Raw genomic sequence first — 22,315 nt, 5'->3', positions numbered from 1 at the left:
GAGTGAACAAAAGAAATAGGTGTTGTTTTAAGACACTAAGCCTCGGCGTAATTCGTTCTGCATCAAGAAATCACTAAATCTGATTTATGAATAGATTTTATGCTATGGAATGGACTGTATGTAATAGTCTAGAACTGTGGCTTGACTGTTTATTCACAGACACTATTCCTGAAGCACTGGCTGCATGGCCTTGGTGGACAGATGCAATCAGAGCTTAGAACGTCAGGCTCCTTACCTGTAGAGCGAACAGGTTCCATCTGCTGCTTGTATCGGGAGCATGGGTTTCCATATGCAGAGTGGCAATGCCCTTGACAGAGAGCACTCCTCGACAAAGGGTGGCTCCTTGTTTTCCTCCAACCCCATTCCCCACCCCTAGGGGATCGGTGGTTAATTTTTTGGCTTGTTTTCAGAACTGACCTAGACAGGTAACTTGGTGAGAGTCATTGTCTCAGAGAGGAAGGGAGTGCTCAGATTCAGGGGTGGCAGAGAACTACAGTCTTTTGTAGTTTGGACTTTTTTCTTTAAACAATTTGCACAAACCACCTTTCAACAAGAAGATACAGGAATAAAAATATTTTTGGAGAAGTGGTCCAAAGGTCAAATAAAAAATGGATTTTCCGAAGCTAAGTGAATTTCCAAGAAGGGCAGGTCCCATGGCCAAACGTAGGTCTCAGGTTGTTTTTTTCCCCACATTTGCTTGTTGAAGGGAGGGGCTTCATAAACAGGAACACTGGCTCTGAGGTGGGAAATGCGCAGTGTTCCCCTCCTCCCCCCACCTCCCAGGGCCTCTGTGGAGCTCATTCCGTGCCTGGCTGTGCATGGTCTGAACTGGGAGCATGCTTGTCCCTGTCAGCCTGTGGCCCAAACCTCACCTGTGGTGGGTGGGGCAGACACACCAGGAGTCAGACGCCCGTGGAAGCTTCTTGGAGCCAGCCTCCTGACCGGAGGGGCCACTTAGCTCCTTCTTCTGCAGAAAGCAGATAAAGACCTTAGTGACCATCCACTCTCAGCTCGCTCTCTCCTTCTGTGTCAGTCAATGCCAAGGTGAACACTGGGTCAGTGTTTTAGAACTGGATGGGGTCCTAGGTGGCAGGAGTAGCTTTCTGCCATTATCGTAGCTTTGATGGTTAATATTTCCTAAACCTTCTGGTTCACTGTCTTCTAGAGAGGACATTTTTTTTTTTTAAAAATTTTTTTAACATTTATTTATTTTTGAGACAGAGAGAGTCAGAGCATGAACAGGGGAGGGTCAGAGAGAGAGGGAGACACAGAATCCGAAACAGGCTCCAGGCTCTGAGCTGTCAGCACAGAGCCCGATGCGGGGCTTGAACTCATGGAGTGCGAGATCATGACCTGAGCTGAAGTCGGACACTTAACCGACTGAGCCACCCAGGCGCCCCTAGAGAGGACATTTTGAGCACCAAGTGCACTGCAGTCCTTTCTTCTGTGGGAGGGACTCATCAGTGTGCATCATTGCTGGCTTCTAACTCTCCCCCATCCCACTGATGGGCATCTGCTGGTCCATGAATGGCTTTGTGGTGTGAACACTGGGGGTCATACAAGGTGTGGAGGGAGTTGTCTGATCTGTAAAGGTTGGAGCTGGGCTGGAATACATCGTTCCCCAAAGGATAATCTCAGGAATACCAGTGCCAGAGTATAGACAGAAGTTCTCAGGTGGACAGGCCCTGTCCTTTTGCTGCGGGACTTTTTAGAGCCTTTAAAGTACAGTGGCCTGTGATGTTCATGTTGTCCCAAACATTCATGATCTGTGCCTGAGTCTGATGTGAAAGACTGGGGGCCTCATGGGTATCAGTTGGGAAGCCCTAATCTCCAGGGTCTGAGGATGTTATTAAATTAAAAAAATTGCAGAGAAGGACAGGTTTATATTTATCTTCTTTGTCCCTCCTCGTGGCTCTCCTATAAATGGTCTCTGGGGGTTCCTGCTCCTCACTTTCCATGCTACCCAGGCCTGGACTCTGCTTCCTACTGGCTTAGGGTTTCTTCTCTGCTAGAAGGACCCTAATCCTACTGACCTGTCCCTCCACCAGCCTCTTCATCGAACATTTTCCCCTAGTGTCTCATTGTCTCAGAGCCTGGCTCTGCCTGCTGATTTCTCCCTAAGACTTCAAAGATGTCCGTCACCATTGTGCTGGGGGGACTTTGATATCTCTGTGCCTGCTCTGGTGTTCATGGGGTTACCCATGTGGACCCACTGAAGATCTGCAACCAGAGGCTTCAGCTTTTCTCTCCTTGGACCCAAGCATTTGGGAATTTAGGAGTCTTCTTTGGTAAAGAGCCAGATAGTCAATATTTTCAGCTTTGCTAGCCATCTGGTTTCTGTTGTAACTAGTCAGCTGCTACCACACTGTGGAGTGACAACAGGCAGTAGGTAAATGAGAGGGTGTGGCCACATGTGGCCTGAGTGCCATAGTTTTCCAATCCTTGCTCTAGAATATATCATGGGCGCCCTTGGAGCACTCCACTGTTCACCAAATTATTATCTTTCCTCTCAGCCACAGCCTGGATAACAAGCTATAGAACTTGATTTCCATTTTATTTCACCCAAGGATTGGAGCCTATGCCTGAACTCAAACCCCAAGGCATAGGGCCTTGATTCCTGGCTGGCTGTTGAGGGCCTGTGAGTGGAATTAGACAGGGAGGAGATTTGAGTGCAGTATTCTGACTGTTAGGACTGTCCGTCAGTGGAAGCTCATTTGAGAGACCGTGAGTTGAGGGGTCAGTACCCTGACATGGAGGGTGGCAACACCCAGCAATGCTTTCAGGTTACTTTGTTCTGGAAATCAGAGGTGGGTTTTGATGGCCTCGAAGGCAATTCCAGCGCCTGACCTTCTGACGCGGATTCAGAGCCTGGCTTCTCTCCTCCCCACCCCTACGTCCTCCTGAGTGGATCCCTCCCTAGGCTGCAGCTGGGTGTGTGGCCGCTGTGGCTTCCCTTGCCCAGTGCTAACTTGCCTTACTTAATTCCCTCTGCCCAGATCAAATAGAAACAGATGCCTGTTAGAAAAATGAATTGAAACTGGGAATATAATATTGAGTTATTGAGTTATTTTGATGGACTCCAAAGCCTGATGCAGTCACACCTGGCAGCCACAGCCTCCGCTTTGTCTGGCTGCTTATTAGCTTTGGAGTGAGCTATAGCAGAATCCCTTCTTGCTCCAGGGACTGCTTCTTGGCTCTGAGAGCCTGTCACCCTCTGCATCCCTAGCAAATGTTACATGTGAAGCAGGGTGGAGGCATACTGGGCACAAAGCTCTTTTGTTGCCCCTGCTGACACTTCATGGACCTTGTTTGTTCTGAAGTTGCTCTTCTGGCGCATCTAAGCATCTCAGCTGGTGGACATCAACAGATTGGATCCGAAGCACAACGTTGTCCCCGGAAGGGTGTCAGGACTGTGAAGGGTCTGAGTTTTTATCCTACTGGCAAGAGCACAAGTTAGCCTGGCACAGTTTCCTGGAGGCTGGAATAAGATACAACACTCCTGGCCTAGAGACAAAGGAGTTTATTAAACATGGTGGAGAAGTTCCCCTTGACTGCAAGCACCATGGGCACGAGGCAAGTAACTCTGGATGGATGATGGATGCCTGTTCACACAGTAGGTGTTTTATACCTGAAGAACTTGAGCTTAGGGGGCCAGAATCTTTTAGTAATGGCAGTAAGCATGCCTGCTCTTTGGTATGGAGGGAGAGACTACTTCTATAGAGAGTTTCTCAACCTAGGCTTCATGAACATTGTGGGCTGGGTAATTCTCTGTTGGTGAGGACTTTCTTGTGCACTGTAAGATGTTTGCTTGGCAGCATTTCTGGCATCTACGTGCCACATGCCATTAGCATCCTTATCCCAATTGTGACAAGCAAACATACGTCCAGACATTGCCAAGTGTCCGCTGAGGGGCAACATTGCCCCTGATTGGGAATCACTGCTCTGTGGCATGTAAACCATGTTCTCACTATTTAAATATCCTTGAGAAGAATGGGCATTCTTAGAACAAAGGGAAGTCGGTGTCTCTGATCACAAAGCAAGTAGAAACATGAGAGACCCATAAAGAACTGTCTCTCAACGACAGGCAGGTGCATGTCATGTTACCTGGATGGGACTGGATGGCAGTGATCATCAGCATCTGGTCTGTGGCCCAGAGGTGGACTGTAAGACACAGTTATGAGCTGTATACCCGTCCTGAATGCAAGACATTTCTTTGCTCTTATGGATGAACGGAAAGGAATTCGGTAGACTTTTATTTTTACATGTGATTAAGGCCTACTTATTAGTACCCTACTAAGTTATTAAGGGCCAATAAAATCTGGTGTTTCAATCAGACAGGCATCGAATGACAACACTCCAAGTGTTGAAACTCAACCATCTGCTGAGTATTACCATCACAGAGTAAATGTCTAGGATATAAGAATAAGTCTGAATTTTGTTCACAATACGATCATTGTTATTTTTTGGTGGTCAGGTTTTAAGCTTGATAGATTGCTTTTGTGGTCATCCTACTGTGCACATTTGTGATGTGAAGTGTTCAATTGCTTTCTGCTGACAATGGTATAGTGTAAGTGTGATCAGTGTGAGGTTTTGCTGACCATAGCCACTGCCATGAAGGTGGTTTGGTGGCCCTGGTGCTGAGGGTGGTGCCGCCTGCACTGTGTTTTATGATTCGAAATATAAATTTACACTTCAATTGAGTGACAGACTTTTAACATGAGGAAACCATTGGGGGATTTTAACTCCCAGCTTTATCTGTTATACTTGATATTGAAAGTTGATCTTCAGATACTGACAATACATCTAAATAATGTGATTTGTCCACATTGCTGGCATTTTTGTGCTGACTGGATGTGATGGTAACCTGTGACTCATGTGACTGTCAAGCTGTCACGAGTGTAGGGGTCTAACAATGATACTGTAATAGGCATTTGGCTAATTTCCTTCTAGAGGCCAAACATGAGCTAAATAGTAGATTCTGGCCAAATGCTGAGGCTTCTACCTAGTCTAATGAGGACTAAGACAGCTTCTCCTGAGAAACCTGGCTGGTCCACCAACTGGGCACCATGACCAATCTCCCTCTGCAGGTGAGGTGGTCAAGACGGATGGTGCGTTGAGTTGCTTGATGTCTCTCGAGTTGCTTGATGTTTTTACTGGCTGCTCTTCTTGACTTTGATGATAAAATACTATTTATTCAGATTTGTCTTTATTAATATAGGTTTTATTCCATACCTTTTTTTTTTTTTTGTTAACCTGTCAGCATGTGGTGTTGCCATTTAATTTAGTTATATATTTTCTTTTCTTAAAACCCAATATGGAAACTTAAGGACACACACACTACAGTTTAAATAGTATTCCCTACTCTTCCCTTGATCATGGGGTGCCAAGACATTTGGTCAAACATTTTTCTGAATATGTCTGTGAGGGTGTTTTTGGATACGATGAACATTTGAATAGGTAGACTAAGTAAAACAGGTTGCCATCTCTAATGTGGGTGGCCCTTATCCAATCAACTGAGGGTCTGAATGGCACAAAACGACTGCATAAGAAGGAATTTCTTTCACCTTTCTGACTGAGCTGGACATTGGTTTTCTCCTGCTCGGGTATTGAAATTTACACCATTGGCTCTCCTTGTTCTCAGGCCTTCAGACTTGAACTAGAACTACAACACTGGGTCTCCTGTGGCTCCAGCTCGTTGACTACAGATGATGGGACTTCTCAGCTTCCATAATTGTATGAGCCATTTCTTTATCATAAATCAGTCTCTTTCTCTCTCTTGCTCATTTCCTCTATCTCTGTCTCATATTACTCTATTACAAGCAAATATCTGTATCAATATCATCTATGTCTATATCTCCTTTTGTTGGCTCAGTTCCTCTGGAGAACCCTGACTAATAAGAGGGACCATCTAGGGAAATAGAAGTGAGAGAGTGAGAATGTACTTCAGGGAAAGGAGAAACATCAACAAAGGTTTTCTTACTGTATGGATTACCATACAGTAAGGCTGTATGAGACATGTCATGTATGACATGAGAAAGGCTGAATGTCAACCCACTGGAGGCTTGAGGAACCATGATTCACATTTCTTTCAGTGGAGGACAAGTGGCATGAGGACATTTTCCCATGGATTTGCATCTCCCGAGGATTGCCCTGGGACACGGATTTTCCAAACTTCCAAACTATGTCTGTCTGCATGTAACTTACCCAGCACATCTTGCAGCTTTGGGATGCAGAGAAACCGGATGCTGAGATACTAGTGCTCTTAGCCTGGGAGCACTAGTAATGAGATGTAGAGCTGTCCAGAACCGTAGTGCTGAAGTTTCCTGGGCCAGAGGATCAATACCACACAGGTATAATAAAACTACCTGGTTACTTTTAAGATTATAGGGCATAGTTTTATAATATAATGGAAAGCTCCGTGAGGACATAGGGTTTTAAAAAAAGTTTTGTTTATATATGTATCTCCTGTGCCTGATACATAAAGAAAACAATACATTTTTATTGAATGAATAAACATAAAATCAGATGTGTGAGCTCACATTATCCTCTTATAAAGCAAATAATAAGGCTTTTCTGTGTGTTGCCAAGAAGAAGTCTACTTCAGCAGTTTGTTTGTCTCTAGTTCTTCATCACTTGATTTTTTTTCTTTCTGAAGAGGAAAAGGGGTGGGAAAGATGGGCCACAGGTTCTTGTGCTCACCCAGAGCAACTACTCTAAGTCATTCCCACCAGCAGGACTACTGCTGAACTCCAACCAGACAGTCTTCGCCTGTAGGTGGTGATCTTGGAACCAGAGGCAATGAGATACAAGGACACAGGGGGGGTCATTGGAAAGTCCTAACCAAGGGCAATGGGGAACCACTTTATATATTAGGGTGACAAATGTTTGGATGCTCACCTTGCTATTTAATTTTTACAACCCAAATTTGTGATAATCAGCATCTGTAAGGTTTAATCAGAATATGAATTGGAGTGGCTTTGCCTTGTTTTCTGTCTTCATTACTCTTTCTCCCTTGGGTCATCGATGGAAATCTTTCAGTGCACAGGCCAGTGGGATATGAATGCATCCTTTCCCAAGAAACGACTCTGTGTAAGCTTAAAAGAGCTTATTAAATTAGTATGTGAGATATGATTTCATCCACATAATAAAAGCTGCAGCTGCTTTTAAAGAAATGAAATTGTATTGCACATGGTGTTCAATCTTCAGCCCTACCCACACAGGTGCTCTGTTGGAGAGATGCATGGCTCCCAGAGGGCTTCTTCAGGGAGGGACATCAGCAAGGAGACAAATGAGCCTTCCTGCTTTTCATACTATACATGTTTGCTCTTCATTCGTGGAGGTTGGAAGTCATGGATTTCATTACTGCAGTGCATTGAGGGCCAGGGAAAAAAAAATCCAATTTGCTACTGCCTCAATGACTTTGTGTTTTAATCAAATGGATAAGAAAGAGTCATTAACTGATGCTCAGACTGATTAAAATTCCAGTGAGAAGGAAAAGAAATGAGATTGTGACACAGCCTTAGAAGGTCACTTGCTCCCTGGTAGTTCTGCGCCTATAAAGTCTCCCTTGTTCGTTGTTACCATTACTGAGCACCCTTAGCAGCTGTGGACAGTCGGGGTGGCATCCTGACCTTTGTCCCTTGGACAGTGGGGGTGGCAGTCCTGACCTCTGTCCCTGTGTCCAGGGTCTCTGGCTGTGAAGGAAGGTGCCTACCCTTCCTGGGATGATCCAGTGAGTGGACTATATAAATCCCCTTCAATATGGTGATAAAAAAAGTTTCCTTTTCCCTGCACTCATGAATCTTGATTTTAAATCACAGGAACTTTTTAAAGATGTGGCCACGGTACTGATTACCTGTATCCTGCAGGGTCAGTGGAGGTGCGGAAGGCAGCAGCAAATGCATCTGAAAGCACTCTGAAAGCTCTCGAGTGCTACTCAAATTTAGATGCTTGTGATTATTGTTATTATTATTTTTATCTCTCTCATTACTATTGTTACTGCCACTGCTACTATGAAGTTTTAAGATTGCACAAATTTTCCACATGGCTTGTTTGCTTGACAGGCAGAGATCAGAGGGGCAGTTGGTGAATGGGAAGCTTTCCTATGGAAGAATTTCTCGCAGCTGTCTCTGGGTGTAGCCTCGGGGCCCAGGAGAATTCATCCATAGAAGGGAATGGATTCCTGAGCAATTTCACTGATGCCTCCATGAGGAGGTGAAACAGACACTTGTGCCTCAGAGCAAGCTGGTAGCCTGCTTTCTTTGTTCATTCCCTCATGCCCTCCTTCCTTATCCCATTAATAGTGAGTGGCTCCTATGTGTCAGGCACTGTTCTTCCTGAGAGTCACATTTCTCATGATCCAAGAGGGACAAGGAGGAGCACTCATTTCTCAGTGCGTAGCAAGAGCCTCCAAGGGCTGGTAAGATTGGCCACACTCACAGGGCAGTGCACTGAGGCACCTGAGCAGGCTGGGAAGTGGGCCAGACCCGTGGAGACGTGGAGGGGTGGGGGCAGACAATCTTTAGGGAGTAAGCAGGAAATGCATGACTAGAATCAATATCAGAGACAGTTTGCAGAGAGCATGGACAGTTTTTAAAAAGTAAAATAGAAACAGAGGGTATATATAATGGTCAAGCAAAATGCACATTAGACTCAGAGGCCACGGTCAGTGGGAAAACCAAAATAGAGACCTATAGGGTGTAGTGTCCACAGACTTGCTGCCACTGAATAGTGAGCTGGGCTTAACTATGGAGAGCCCTCAAAAAACGAAAAATAGAAATACTAAGGGACCCAGCAATCCCACTTTTGGAAATACATTCAGAGGAAACAAAACCATTATCTTGAAGAGGTCTCTGCACCGCCATAGCAGCATTATTCACAATAACTAAGACATGGAAACAGCCTAAGTGCCCGCCGATGGTTGAATCGATAAAATGTGCCATGTGTGCGCGCTGCGCGCGCACACACACGCACGCACGCACACACACACACACACACACACACACACACACACACACACACACTGGAATACTATTCAGCCATTAAAAAAATTGAGATCCAGAGCACCTGGGTGGCTCAGTCGGTTAAGCGTCCGACTTCGGCTCAGGTCATGATCTCACGATTTGTGAGTTTGAACCCCATGTCGGGCTCTGTGCTGACAGCTCAGAGCCTGGAGCCTGCTTCAGATTCTGTGTCTCCCTTTCTCTCTGCCCCTCCCCCACTCATGATCTGTCTCTCAAAAATGAATAAACGTTAAACAACAACAACAACAACAACAAAAATCAAGATCCTGCCATTTGTGACAATGTGGATGGACCTTGAGGGTATTATGCTAAGTGAGGTAAGTGAGACAGAGAAAGACAAATACCAAATGATCTCACTTATAGGTGGATTAAAAAAAAAAAAAGTGAAGTTCACAGCAAAAGAGATGAGTTTCGTGGTTACCAAAGGCGAGAGATGGGGAGGATTGGAGGCAGATGGCCAAAAGTGCTACCTTCCAGTTATAAGATAAGTAAGTTCTGGGGAGGCAGTGTGCGTCTTGATGACACATAGAGCTAACACTGCTGGATGGTGTATTTGAAAGCTGCTAAGAGAGGAGATGGTGAGTTCTCAAGGGAAAAAAAAAACCACATTTTTCCATTTTCTTTTCCTTTTTTTTTTGTATCTATGTGAGATAATGGGTGTTAGCTAAACACTGTGGTGATCATTTCACAATATATGCAACTCACTATACTACCCATCTTAAACTTATACAGCACTGTATGTTGATTATATCTCAATAAAACTAAAAAAAAAAAAAAAAAAAAAAAGCCCTGGGCTCAGAGCTCTGCAGGGGCCAGTGTGGAAAGGGACGAGCAGGTGGATATCTGGTCTCCATTTCCTGGGTCAGAGAAACAGCCTGTCCAACTCAGTAGTGGGGTTTAGACAAAAGCAACAGGGGCTTTTTCCCTTACCTGTTCGGATACCATCTTGGAAGTCTGTGAACTGACACTTCCACTGTCCCTACCGCTTCTGAGTCTGGAATCGTTCTTGGCTTGCAGTCTTCAGCTGAAACCCAAGTCAGGAGTTGTAATGTCCTGTAGCAGGTAGAGGGACACTTCCTTTTGGAGGCTCCGAATCGCTTGTCTTCCTCAGGGAGGTTCTCATATTTCAGGATTTGATTTAAATAACCAAGGCTCATATCATAACTTTGCTAATTAAAGCAAAATCGATCCCTAACTAGAATCTTATTTTTATTTAATTTTTAAATGTTTATCTTTTTGAGAGAGAGGGAGAGACAGCACGTGAGCAGGGGAGGGGCAGAGAGAGAGAGGGAGACACAGAATCCAAAGCGGGCCCCAGGCTCCGAGCTGTCAGCGCAGAGCCCGACGCGGGGCTTGAACTCACAAACCACAAGATCATGCCCTGAACCGAAGTCAGATGCTTAACTGACTGAGCCACTCAGTCACCCCTAGAATCTTATTTTTATTTTTATTTTTTATTTCTATTTATTTATTTATTTTATTTATTTTTGAGACAGGGAGAGACAGAGCATGAACAGGGGAGGGTCAGAGAGAGGGAGACACAGAATCCAAAACAGGCTCCAGGCTCCGAGCTGTCAGCACAGAGCCCGACGCGGGGCTTGAACTCACAAACCACAAGATCATGACCTGAACCAAAGTCAGATGCTTAACCGACTGAGCCACTCAGGCACCCCTAGAATCTTATTTTTATTTTTATTTTTATTTCTATTTATTTATTTATTTTATTTTATTTATTTTTGAGACAGGGAGAGACAGAGCATGAACAGGGGAGGGTCAGAGAGAGGGAGACACAGAATCCGAAACAGGCTCCAGGCTCCAAGCTGTCAGCACAGAGCCCGACACGGGGCTTGAACTCACGGACCGCGAGATCACGACCTGAGCCGAAGTCGGCCGCCCAACCGACTGAGCCACCCAGGCGCCCCTAGAATCTTATTTTTAAAAAACAGCATAAGAACACTAAAATGATTGTGATGGTAACAACCATCAGGTGGGGAATCGGGCAGGGCCAGAATTCACTGAGCATGCTGAGTTAGCCCTTCTTGCCTCCGTCTCCTCTCTACCAGCCACCTACCAGGGATGCCCTGGGACCAGTCCTTCTGGACCCAAAGCGGGGAGTTCGGTTCTCATGAGGAGGAGGCAAAGAGCACATGGGAGAGAGAGTGCTGTTCCAGCCAGAGAGGTGTTCTGCTTTATTCTTGTCCCAGTGACAGAGTGTCTGTGGCCACCATGTTGCACAAGTGTTGTGTGGAGGGGAACAGCAGCTTCAGGCAGAGACACACTGTGTCAGAAGGGTGCCAAACCTCGGGACTGATAAAGTGTGGTTGTTTTAGGGGCCCCCAGCTGGCTCAGTCCATTGAGCCTCTGGCTCTTGATTTCGGCCCAGGTTGTGATCTCGTGGTTCATGAGTTCGAGTCCCACATCAGCCTTTGCACTGACGGCATGGAGCCTGCTTGGGAGGCTCTCTCCCTCTCTCTGTGTGCCCTTCCCCCACCACTTGTGCTTGCTCTCTCTCTCAAAATAAATAAATAAACATTTAAAAAATGTGGTTGTTCTTCTGTTAATTTGTTCTAACAGTAATAATGGAACATAGCAAGCTCTCACATCACACCTACTCTGTGCCAGGCATTGTTTTATATCCTCATGTGATCGTTGATACAGCTTGCAAAACGCTGAGACTGCCACCTGTTTGCTTAATTCTCCATTCTCTGGGTGACGCATGGTGTGTTTTATAAAATGAAAATATTGTAGCTTTATTTTTATCCATTTTTCTCACGATTCGGGCTTCCATACCAACCTTAACACTAAAGCGTCTAATTCACCCAGGTAGAGAAAATTCGGGGCCTGTAGCTTCTGAGGAACCAATGACCCATATGTGTGATCCTTTCAGATCTGTCTCTTCTCTGGTTACCTGCAAGGCTGTGGATTTGGCCGTGAAGTAGAAGCCCGTTCCTGCAAGGATGAGTTGGAGTTTTGTTCTGTCTTTGAGACACCTCCAGTTTCTTTGAAAACTCCTCCAGAGCATCTTCAGAGCCTTGGGTTTTCTAGTGAAGTTATGGTGGGGGACATCTCAGGGGGTGGATCAGATGGAGCTGAGTAGGGAGAAGTGTCCTCGGCCCATTCACCATCCGGAGGATGGCGGGCCCGTTCATTATGTACCTTCTCTTCTTCCGAAGTCTGAGGTCAGAACTGTGGTAGCCATGTCAAGAGGAAACCACCCTGCTCTTGTGCCTGCAGCCACGTGGGGATGTAGCTGACTGTTCTCCCTCCTGGTCTGTCATGGTACGCAGTGTTCCAAGGAACCTTCTAGGATCTCGCAGGTGGCTTTGGTCAGCCGTGCAGAGAGTGGCTCCGTCTTTCAGGGGTAGACTCACAGGAGCCAAGCTAGCAAGACTGATGCGTGGAACCGGCAGCCTGATTTGTTTAATTGACAGTGAAAATTCTGGCACAGCAGGAGCACAGCGTGGGTGGTTTGAAGTGGGTGTTTGCACACTGTATATCCACAGGCGGTGGAATCCAAAGCTGGTTGGCTGAGTGGTTCCAAGGTGCCAGGCTTGGCATCCATTTCACAGTGGGTACCCTCTCACCACTGGGAGGGAGGCCAAACAACCTTCTAGTGGCCAGCTTCTCTCTGGGTCTCTTCCCTACCTGCCTTCTGGTTGGCGTCCCGTGTTTCTTCTCACATCTGCTCCCTTCTGCTGAGTTGGCTCCAGGAGGCCCGTGGCCCGAGAGCTTCTGCTCTTCAAGGCGATTCCCATCTCTCTGCTCTATTCGTTGCAGACATTACAGACCTCAGGGTAAGACCTCATGGGCCTTCCAGTATCTCAGTTACTGGGAGACGTGTGAACCAGTCCTGGGGGTGAGGAGGTAAGGAAATGTGAACAGTGAAACGGTACGCTCCATTGGAATGCCATGGTGCGTATGTTGGTTCTTCACTGACAAATTTCCTTTCCCTGGTGATTTCCAGGCCTCCCTTGTGGTGCTATCTGAAAATAATCATGCTCATCGCCAGCACGCATGGATGCCCTCATGTGTCAGAGGGCTGGAGGGCACAGGGGCTGCCGAGGAAAAGAACGCCAGTGTTCACAGTGAAGAGGTCGAGGCGTCACAGGAGGCAGCTCCAGGTTCTTGTCCCTGCCCTGTCCTGGCTGAGGCTGGTGATGAATGAGGGAGGGTCCTGGGGGTGGCAAGCAGGTGAACCAGTGTGACAGGATTAGCCTGGAGAAAGCTGACTATGTGTTGGAACTTCTCAGATGTGCTCAGGTGTTTGCTTGCCGTGATTAAAAACCCATTTTAGTTGTTTTCTTTGATATGCTGCCATTCAGTGGCTGAGGTCATCTGACTTTAAGGGGATATATTTCTACCCTCATTGGATGCCTTCATAGAACTCATTTCATTTTCAGTTTAAAAGAGTGGTTCACACATGTTTTTTCCCCCCTTCTGAATTGTCTGTTGTGCAAAGGAAATTGGTTTACCCTGCTGTGAGGGAGGTGTGACTTTCAGTACCACCAGGGATATTTCTAGAGGGTGGCCCCAACTGACACCCTTGGTCCTCATTACTGTTAATTACAACATATCTGATGGGTTATTTCACATCTGTAGCACCTGTCATCCATAGCAGAGGTGATACGGTGTGTGTTTCACTTCTCCAGGGATGTGGGCACCTCTGTGCTTCTTTTTATTTCTTTTTATTATTTTTTTAAGTTTATTTTTTTTTATTTTGAGAGAGAGAAAGAGGTCACAAGCTGGGGAGGGTTAGATAGAAGGAGAGACAGAATCCCAAGCCATATATCCATATCTGTATCTACTTGTCTATTTATCTATCTTATTTATGTACCTGTCTATCTACCTATGTATTGTATGTATGTAGTATAGTATATGAATAGAGTAAATTCTCAGTTTTTGAGCTCAAATCTTTGGACGTTACTTTACATAGAGTGGTTATATGCTATGGGCTGAATTGTGTTCTCCCCAAATTCATACATTGGAACATCAACCACCATTGTCCCTGTATTTGGAGATAGAGCTTTTAGGAGGTAATTAAGTTTAAATAGGTCATCAAGGTGGGTGTCCTAATCCAATAAAATTGATGGCCTTATAAGAAGAGGAGGAGAAAGAGATCTCTGTTTCTCTCCCCACGCCCATGCTCCAAGGAAGGACCACGGGAGGACACACGAGGAGGTGGCCATCTATGAGCCAAGAAGAGAGCCCTGGTCATACCAGCAAGCTGATGTCAGACTCCCCACCTTCAGAACTGTGAGCAGCAAATTTCTGTTGTTGCAGTCTGTGGTGTTTGTTACGGCTGCCTGAGCTGACTGATACACCACGGCTGGTAAATCATTCAACGTTCATTCAACAAGTGAGGACGCCATGCATGTGGGTGGAGGCCATTTATTCCCACCATTAGATTTTGGGAGTAACACTAGTGTTGAAACACAGTTTCTGAATTTCCTATTTATGTTTCTCTCCTGCCTTCGCGTCTGACCTTTGGCCATCACGGGCTCACAAATTGCTCAGAATCACAAGGTCTGCGATGAAGCCGTGGCAATAATTCAAAGGATTTGTTTTCCTACTCGGGCTCTATCCATCTGATTACATCGTAACCAATATTTGCTGCTGTCCCTGTGGACAGAATTTGTTCATAAACTACAAAGAAATTGCACAGCCATGGAAGAAATCAACTTGTTAAATGGGCTGTGGTTTTTCTCCCTAAGCAACAGAGAACCTGTAAAACACTGTTGTGCTAAAAACAAACAAACAAACAAACAAGAAAAAAGGAAAAAAAAAGAAAAGTAAAAGAAGCGGGGGAAGAGACCCCCAGACGCAGAAGAAACATTCTTGGAAACTAAGTTCTCAGACCATTCACGCGCCTCCCCTGCTTATTCTGATAGGGGCTATGGTGGTGTAACTCTCTTTCTTCCACTTGGGACATTTTTCAAGGACGTGTTGGTGAGGAAAAACAGCTCCATCAGCAGAGGCACGTGTGTGTCTGCTGGAATTGATCCATTCCGAAGGCAGCTAACTTGGTCAGCAGATCCCAGGAACCGGGGTGGGTGTCAGGCTCTGGTCTGCTCACCCTCGTGTGTGAGCTGCTCTCTACCTTGAAGAGACAGACGTGGGTGCTTGCTTAGGTCGTCTCTCTGTGTCACGAAGTGACGGGGGGCACACATTTCCCCACAATGCTTTAGAAGAAATGAGTGGCCACGTGACCGGGATCCTCTAGCCAGGACTTGGCCACCCATGGGGTCCCCACCAGGAGGGCACCAGGTGTCCAGGCCAGCACAAACCGTCCCTGTCACCCGAGTGCACTTCCATCTCCTGCACGAATGGAGTGACAACAGTACAGTAAGCTTCCTGACCTCTCTGCCATCAGTGCCCTGTGGCTCCTCGTAAACCTGTCCCTCCTACCGCCCTCACCCATCCCGGTAAATGCCACCCTGGACCGGTGCCACTGTCTGCCACTTGGGTTCTGGGTACCTAAAGGATAATACATACTGGCTTTAGAATATTTTCTTTTTGTCTCCTGGGACTCCATAGGAGCTGGGAAAGTCGTCGTCTCTGGTTTGGCTCAAAAAACAACATTCTGAAATCGTGAATAAAGACAGAGAACGCTCCCTTCCACCCCTGCAACAAGCCACTGTCTCTTCCCCACTTCTGTTCCTTCCCAATGCCTCTTCCCCACTTCTCTTCCTTCCCAGTGCCACAGCTGCTGTCTACACGTGATGCCACCGGGCCCAGGAAACACAAGGAGAGGGGGAAGACTCAGCTTGCTCCTGGGACCTTCCCTCCTGATGGTGCGATGTTTGCTCTGGTATGCCTTGGCCTTTGTCATTCTATGCCCATGCGCATGGCGCATTCGTGGCATGACCCAGCATTTCAGCACAGACGTAATTGCTCAACACCCATTTCACGACTGGCATCCACTGGCTGCACAAATATCATTTTAGATGCTAAATAATGTTTAGGGGCAAAGGGAAGTGAGGATATTCTTGGACAAAAGGGAATGCTCGTTATCTGTTATCCGCTGAATAGAAAGGGAACTAGAGAAGCCTGGAAAGAAACAGCTTTAATCCAATCACACACACACACACACACACATGCACACACGCACGCGGAGTCTCACTAGAGTCTGGGCCGGCCATGCAGTTTCACCTGAAACACGGTTACCAAGACCTGCCTCCTCCTTCCTGCATCTGAGCGACTGGGTGCTGCTGGCCGTGCTGAGGCAGGGAGGGTGACGTGTGAAGGTGCCATACAAAGTGCCCCTCACACGTCCCTCTTGCTCAGAACCCCTCCTTGGCCTGCGTGCGGAGAGATCCAGAGATGAGAGGTTCACTTTTCTGTGCTCCACTGGGCCTTGTCTCTCTTGTGTCTGCTCTCTCCCAGAGCTCCCGAAAGTACCTTGACAGGCACTGCCCTCTCGTTAGGAGGAGTTACGAAATCCAGCGTGAAATCCCGAGCTTGGCCAGGAAACAAGAGACACAGGTCCTCGGCAGACTACCCGCCCCCCACCCCTGCTCAGGACGTTGGAATTAAGAACTGCTCACAGTCCCTGACACCAGCGAAATACAACTCTGAGAGCTTTCTGGTAAAATGCAACATAATTCAGATGACTTTTGAATGTACGCAAGGCTTTCTTTTTCTCTGAAGTTATTTCTTTCAGGCAGAAAATTATTTTGTTAGCGTCTTGGGAGAAAGCAGGTGGAAGCGGCTAGATTAGAGCCCCTCTGTGCAAGCAAAATGATGTGCAGCAACACTGAAATTGCTTTATTCTTTCTCTGAAAACGGGAGGAATAAATCAGGGGGTCGTAAATTTGGAACAGTAATAGTGCAGCCACGACCTCGCCACAGCCAACACCGTCCTTTTCGGGGCTCCCAGAGACGTGGCTGACGATGGGGGAGGCGAGGTTGCAGGTGGCAGGCTCTCCGGTCAGGGGCACGGGGCTGTCTGCTCAGGGGACAGGATGTTTTCTTCAAGCTCCCAGGGGAGAGCCACGTGTAAGTGTCAAAAGTGCGAGCCTGGCGTTTCCTCAAGTTCCACCCTGAGTTCCTGTATTTGGGTCACGGTCAGAAGGGAACAGAATCCAAGAGAGACAGGCTTGAGTTCGACAGACTTGCCAAGTGACTCTCCACAGAACGGTCACCTTTTAATTGAAGACAGTGGCTGCCCAGTGGCAGAGGCTGGGTGAGCCCCTAAGGTGACTGCTGAGAGCCCCAGCATGCAGTGGTGACGTTAAGCCACCTCCATGCCATGTGATCAAGCGTCACCCTTCCTGGGCGTTCAGGTCCTATTAGTTCTGATCAGCCAAAGTGCTCTGGGTGGCTCATCACTTCACATTGAACTGTCCCCTGTGTCTTCATAAGACTTTCGTTTTCTTCTTAACTGCACAGCGGGTCCGTTTGTTTCGCTTTGTGTTTGAAACAGCACGCAAAGCAGTGGGCAGTGGGAGGGAGAGGCAGGTAATGAGCTGTCTGTCAGGGAAGCACCCTGGTTGGGAATCCGGGTTTAAAGCACGGGGTGTGAGGATCTGGGTCCCCCTTCTTGCTGCTGCTGGAGTGGATGGCAAATCCTGGGATGTGGAACAATCGAGGGCAAGTGTGGGCTGAGGGGTTGTCGGCTGTGTCCCCTGAAGCCGGGGTCTATTTCTGGGTGGAGGGAGGCGTGACAGCCAGCCTTCCCAGGGCCCTCTCTTCAGAGTCTCCGCCTTGCCCATCTTGGGGGCGGAGCAAAGAGGAAGAGGACGGGGACGACGCCAGCTGCCGTAGCTGCAGTCTGGCTCAGGCTCAGAGCTCTGGGTGTCCCCGCACCCCTGCCCGGTGGAATAAAACCCACACCCCACTGGCCTGTGTTCCTCATTCTCTCTCAACACGAACATTCATGCCCAGGCCCCGGCAGGTGACAGGAGCAGGACACTACTTGGAAATCATACCTGACACGTGTTTGTCCTTGTGATTCCTTTTCACTCTAATTCTTCTGCCATTGACCTGGACAGTGAGTGAGGCCAAGGCTCGTGGCCTCAGGAAGGGAGGACACGCAGATTTACAATCGTGGCTTTGCGTTCAAGAGTTGTCTTCGGGGAACTCTAGCTGTAGAGTGCAAGAGGTTTTGAGGACAAGGATGGATTTTACGTGATTATTTACTTATTGGGTTTTGGGTTTTGAATGCCAAAGCTTGGCCTTCAGTATTGGGAGTGACGTCCAGAAGCCTCAGAGTATCAAGGCTCTGCCGTCTGCCACACAGACAGTGGGAGTGGGGGTGCTTGCGCAATTCCCCTGCATGGAGGGGGCACAGACCCTCAGGCCACAGGTGCTGTGGGCACCTGACCCTCCCTCCTGAAGGGGAAGTTCCCGTTGGAGAGGGGCATCCGTGCGGCACAACCACCACTGTATGAGGCAGATCTAAGCAGAGATGAATGACGTCACAAGCCCTATCCTTGACCCCACTCTTAAGCCCTCACACTGGGCACAGAGCAGGGTCTGAAGGTTCCCCACAAACATCCGTCGCCCCAGGAGAGACAGGTGCTGATGGAGAATGGCCAGTATCAGGCATGTGGGCTCAGGACCAGAGGCCATGGGAGCACCCACTATGGGAGCACCCGCTAATGTGGGAGTACTGGAGAGGGAGCAGAGCAGAGGCCATGGGAGCACCACTGTGTGCTCCCACCGTGGTGTAGAAGGCACTCTGCCGTGGATGCCAGCCAGGACACGAAATAGCCACAGATCAAGTTGTCCCTCTTCTTGGCATCACGACATCATTACAGAAGTTCACCGGAGCCCAGGTGTCACGCACATAGGGAGGAAGGAGGTGTGGGTGGGGCCGGCTCCACAGGTGCTCAGGACAAAGTGTCAAGGCCTCGGGGTCCATGATGGAGCTAGAACCACCCAGTTTTCAGCTTCCAAGTTTGTGACCACAAATTTCGACCTTGCCACTTTACTAGTTGGCACACAACTACCTTACCTGCCATTGGACGAGACTTTCAGTCAATCCTACAGTCTTCTGGGTCTGGCGGGAGAATTCTGAGTTAGGTTGATACATGATATATTTTGCATCAAGCACACCCACCGTGGACATCGGTGGTGCTCGGCTTATGGAAAAGCAAACGTAGGCCGAGGGAAGTATCTGAAGCTGGTTCTCGGTGGCTGTACAGCACGAACCGAACTGTAAGAAACACACTGTGTGCAGTGTTAGAGCCAGAGGTCTCGGGTACCATAGGGATGAGGGGCTTTGGCTGTGGAGAGTGGGGATGTCCACGAGTCTTCTGGAAGCAGGGCTGTAGGGCTTGACCGACACCCGCTTTGCCTTCTGGGTCCTACCAAGCACAGGCGGCATACTTCTTGATTGGAGACAGTGGCCTTGCCTCCCATCAGCCTCCCCCACCCAGGGCTGTTCCAGTTGCTTCTTCCGACCACACGGGTCCTGTTCACGTGCCTGGGAAGGTCAGCCAAGCCTCCCCATGGCTGCCAGCTGGGCTGCTGGCCCTCTGTGACCTCGGGGGTAGCCTGGGCTCCCCTGCTTTTCATACTTGACTCCGTTCTTCCTTCTTCCCCTTTTCTGGCTGCCCCGTCCGCTGTCAGAGTGTGGGCTTCCCATCCTCTCTGTTCCTTTGCAGCCTGAACGCTGGTTCTGAGAATAGTCCTGGCTCAGGGCCTGGAAAAAATCACCGAGTCAGAACCTCAACAGAACAACTCACACGGCTGCTTAGCGAGCGTAAAGTTGGAGCCGAGAGAGCCGGATATTCTTACGGGTTGTCTCCGATGTGCTGTGGTAGCAAGATACAGTGCCCTTTCCAACTCTGGGGCTATTTGCAGAAGACGAACTGGGAGGGGGCATCTAAAATTGGGGCATCCGCCCTCCCTGATGGGGCCAGGAGAGCGTGAACACACACCTCCTTCCCCTGCCTCCTTATACAATATTCCGCCGCTCACCCCAGGCTGCGGCAGTCACAGCGCGTGCATTACGGGTTCAGGATCGCACTTCATCCATCCCCTTGGCATGACATCTTGAGGAGCCTTCATTGTATCAATGATGCATTCACAGATCTTGTCATCCAACGGATTGCTTTTGGAAGATTTTTGCTGATGAGTGAATCTGACCTCCAGTGTCCGGTCCCGGATTTCCCGATGGGAAGTGAGACCCTGCTGACCCACATTCCCAACCTGGATGGGGACAGGTGGTCTGTTCCCCTTGGGTTCACGGACGCCACCCCTGCCCCTCTGCCCATCAGCTCCCAGTGCAAGTGTGACTTCCTCAGAGAGGTGGTCCCTGAGTCTTCTGACCAGGAAAGACCCTCTGATATTGACCCACACAGCACTGTCCCCCCCACCATAGTGCCCAGCCACCACAGTTTTACCCACATTTTGGGTTTTTTTGGTTAATGTGTGTATTAATGTCCTAGGGCAGTTGTAACAAAGTACCACAAAATGGGTGACTTGGTACAACAGAAATTTATTGTCTCACGGTCACGGAGGCCAGAAGTCTGAAATCAAGGTATCAGCGAGGCTGTGCTCCCTCTGGAGGCATGAGGGAGGCATCTGTTCCAGGCATTTCTTCTGACTCCCTGTGGCCTCAGGTGTCCCTGGCTTGGAGACGCATCATCCCACCCTCTGTCGACACACATGCTTCACACGGCACTTCTCTGTGTCCAAATCTCCCCTTTTATAAGGTCACCAGTCGTAGTGAATTTGGGCCCAAACCTAATGGACTTATTTTAAGTTGTTGATCTCGTAGAGGTCCTATTTCCAGGTAAGATCACATGCTGAGGTACTGGTGGTTAGGATGTCAACATACGAACTTTTAGGGGACATGAGCCAGCCGATAGCAGTATGTTGCCTCCATGAAGGCAGGGAACTTGTTTGTTGTTATTTTCAGGGGAGCCCCCAAACCTAGCATGCTGTCTGGCCTAGAGGGAGTGCCTAACAGCTATAGCCGAATGTATGAATAAAAGAAAGAAAGAATGAATGACTGAAAGCTGATTACCTGAGATCACCCCCACTGCCCTCATGCACCTGCGGCAACCTTGAAAAACAACTACTCACAGGTGTCTTGAGACAGCTCCAACCACACAAGAATCAGGCCTCATCCTATCTATCCTGCCTTTCGTTGTTAGAGAATCTGAGCTTGAGGGAAACCACAGTGAATTAGCTCTGCTCTCCTCCCCCCTGGATTAGTGAATAGTGGAGAGATGTAGAACAATAAATAGAAAGAGTTTGGCCTTGGTCAAGTATAGGTTTGGCAGATTTAGCAGATAAAAATGTAGGATGCACAGTTAAATGTGAATTTCCCAAATATTGCATAGGACACAGTTACACCAAAAAGATGCCTTATTTATCTGAAATCCAAGCTTAACTGGGCACCTTGTGGTTAGTCTGGCAACCCTGGCTGTGGTTGGCATCTTGGCGGTGCACTAGATTTTTGAAAATTATAAGAGATTCCTCTGGAGATCAGAGTAAGAGGTAGGAGAATGGGGACTCTGAGTGAGGAGAGGTGAGAAGGGCAGAGCTCCAGATGGATCTGCTGGGACCAATTTCTTCTGTGTCCAGCTCCTCCTATTTAGGTATAAACAGCTCTAGAGAAGCTTCTCACTCACCACCTCCCCCTCTCCTTCATCCTGTTTCCTCTCTTTCTGCCTCTTCCTTGCTTCCTCTAAGGTAATAGTCCTCCTTGAGAGAGTTAAGTAGTGTGTACCTACACAGTGCTTACACTAAGTACTGCCTGAACAGTCGTAGGGGTTTCTGCTCCATTATCTCTGCAGGTAGCTGGCCCCATGTCAGAGGCTCAGGGCTCACCTGTGATTCCAGGGCATGTGCCCACATGAACAGACCTCTCATTGTTCATGGGATACTGCAAATTCTCCAGACTCAAGGCTAATCTGGGTCTAAATATCCTCTCTGTCTCTTCCTAGCTAGGTAACTAGGCCTATTGTAGTTCTCATCTACAAAATGGCAATAGCAATACATCAACCTTGTATATTGCGAGGATTAAATCCAATAACCATATTAGGGTGCCGTGGATCTAACACATAATACACATTTAAAGATATTAACTATCATCAGCATCATCGTCACTTTACCCATATTACCCTTACGTCTCCCCCGCCCCTAAAAAGCTGATCTAGTTGTTTAAATCCTTATTTCACTGCTGTGGCGGGTACAGTGCTTTCACCAACATTTTGATAAGTTCTCTGGAGGCATACCTCCTCAGGGCTGCCTTTGGTCCAGCAGGAACCTGCTTCTGCTAACTTAGTCGCGTGTAGCAATTATCTTAATCTGGGTAGCTTTGATCTGGACATGAAATT

At 47.9% G+C, this 22,315-nt stretch overlaps 1 pseudogene; it reads left to right on the top strand.

Annotated features, from left to right (window-relative positions):
* The first annotated feature begins 5,066 nt into the window (after positions 1-5,066).
* LOC109267677 (60S ribosomal protein L10a-like) overlaps positions 5,067-22,315 on the top strand; it is a 29,121-nt pseudogene continuing 11,872 nt past the window's right edge.

Source organism: Panthera pardus, unplaced genomic scaffold, assembly GCF_024362965.1.
Source record: "Panthera pardus isolate Hobbes unplaced genomic scaffold, ASM2436296v1 HiC_scaffold_2, whole genome shotgun sequence".
Lineage (NCBI taxonomy): Eukaryota > Metazoa > Chordata > Mammalia > Carnivora > Felidae > Panthera > Panthera pardus.
The sequence above is the reverse complement of the archived record's forward strand: the minus strand, read 5'-3'. Positions and strand labels throughout refer to the sequence as shown.